Source organism: Otolemur garnettii, unplaced genomic scaffold (assembly GCF_000181295.1).
Source record: "Otolemur garnettii isolate 467f Iridium unplaced genomic scaffold, OtoGar3 scaffold00004, whole genome shotgun sequence".
Classification (NCBI taxonomy): Eukaryota; Metazoa; Chordata; class Mammalia; order Primates; family Galagidae; genus Otolemur; species Otolemur garnettii.
This window is the reverse complement of record NW_003852399.1, coordinates 28,684,382-28,686,781: the sequence shown is the minus strand read 5'-3', so window position 1 is coordinate 28,686,781 and position 2,400 is coordinate 28,684,382.

Genomic DNA, 2,400 nt, shown 5'->3' with positions numbered 1-2,400 from the left:
TGACACTAGCCCTTAGTTCAGAAACCTTAGGAACCTGACAGATAATTTAACACAATGCTGCATGCTCCATGGCTTGGCAGACTCTGAAAACCTGTTCTGCATAAAGTTCTACAATACTCAGAGTTCAAAGGAAAATAGTACAGAGCGTTACAAAGACACATTACCGGAAAGGGAATTAGGATTTATACCCAACATTTATTATCCAATTGTTCATTTCTTTGGGGGCCATAAAACTTAAAAAGGAAGAATGACCAAGTGACATTTTTAAGAGGAAATTGGAATGGTAATGAGGACATTTAGAATCCCCCACTCTGTCCTTCTTTTTTCAACCAGTGGCTCAATTGAGATTTATTGAGTACTTACAGTAAAAAGCACAAAATTAAAATCCCTCTGAAGGAAAAGGGAAGGTGAATCTAGTAAGGCTTAGATTTGCTGCCAGGAATTTATTCTAAACATAGTACTGAATAAAAGACATTGTCTTTTGAGATATTACTGTATCTCCAACATTCATAACTAGCCTGATATAGGCACTTAAAAAATATTTATTCAGTGACCACATAGGCTGGTCCATATCAAATGTGTTGCTCCCATTATAAAGTTGTGCTTGACCTAATACATTATGTGCTGCCTCAGTTCCTAAATTAAGAATCAAAAAGCGAGGGCTGGCGTGGTGGCTTGCACCTGTAATCCCAGCACTCTGGGAGGCCAATGAGGGAGGAGCGCTTGAGTCCAGGAGTTCAAAACCAGTCTGGACAATATATAATGAGACTCTGTCTCTACAAAAATTATTTGGGCATCAGTTTGTTGCCCTAGCACAGTGGTTACGGCACCAGCCACATACACCGAAGTTGGCAGGTTCAAAACCGGCCCGGGCCAGCTAACCAGCAATGACAACTGCAATAAAAAATAGCCGGGCATTGTTGTGGGCGCCTGTACTCCCAGCTACTTGGGAGGCTGAGGCAAGAGAATTGCTTAAGCCCAAGAGTTTGAGGTTGCTGTGAGCTGTGATGCCATAGCACTCTACCAAGGGAGATAAAGTGAGACTCTATCTCTAAAAAAAAAAAAAAGAAAGAAAGAAAAGGCTAGGCCGTATTGATTACAATTGTGGATTACAGTACAACCGTAATCCTAGTACTCTGGGAGGCTGAGGTGGGTGGATTGGTTGAGCTCAGGAGTTCAAGACCAGCTTGAACAATAGTGAGGCCCCCATCTCTACTAAAAATAGAAAAACTGAAGCAAAACAATTGCTTGAACCCAAGAGCTTGAGGTTGTCATTAGCTGTGACACAATGATATGCTACTCAGGGCACCAGAGTGAGACTCTGTCTAAAAATAAAAAAGGCTACCCTCTCTTTTTGCAGTTTTCAGTCCCTGCAATGTTTAGGATACTGTGCTGGTGCAGTACAGGGATAGGACAGTCTTTAAGGAACATAATGAACCCATCTCTTTCCTTACTCACTTGCCCCTATAGGGGTAAGAAGGTAATTCTGGGACAAAAGGATAAATGCCAGGACAGAGAAGACAGGGTGCCAAAAAACTGAGCAGGAGAGTCATCATAATGGAACTTTGATTTATTGGGGGCACCCTGCTAGCCTCTTCTGATGCCAAATGTGAGAGGAGACTCATTCTGGCCAGACTGCCATGCTGGGATGCAGGCCCTCTGGGAAGGGATCTGGCCAGCTTGCCTGTGAGGTAGACATGATGGCTGAAGCAGTCTCCTAGTCCTTGAGCTCTATGCAAGGTCACTGGCCCAGGGCCTTGCCCCAGCATTGCTCCCCAGAACTTGTCAAGCAAGCTTAATTAACATTCCATCAAAGTCATAAATAACCAAGGAGGCTTATAACTATTCCTTTGTAGAACTCTCCTGACATAGAGTAGATTAAGTTTTACCTTTAAATCTTAGGCCTCCTGGCCCCAGAAGTTGAATCACAGAGGAATATGCATGTTCCACTCTCTTGAGTTTAGAAAAAGATAGATTAGAACTCTTTTATAAAGAGCCCAAACAGGCTCCATGCCTGTAGCTCAAGCAGCTAAGAAGCCAGCCACATACACCAGAGCTGGCAGGTTTGAATCCAGCCCAGGCCTGCCAAACAACAATGACAACTACAACCAAAAACTGGCCAGGTGTTGTGGTGGGCACCTGTAGTCCCAGCTACTTGGGAGGCTGAGGCAAGAGAATCACTTGACCCCAGGTTTGAGGTTGCTGTGAGCTGTGATGCCACAGCACTCTACCCAGCGTGACAGCTTGAGGCTCTGTCTCAAAAAAAAAAAGAATTTCAAAAAAAAAAAACTCAGCCAGAGCTCCGAGGGGACAACCCTACTTCGGGACCTCTCCCTACTTTGGGGAGCTTTCTTTGCTTGAATAAATTCGCTCCTTTCACTTGCTACGCTTGGTCCACAG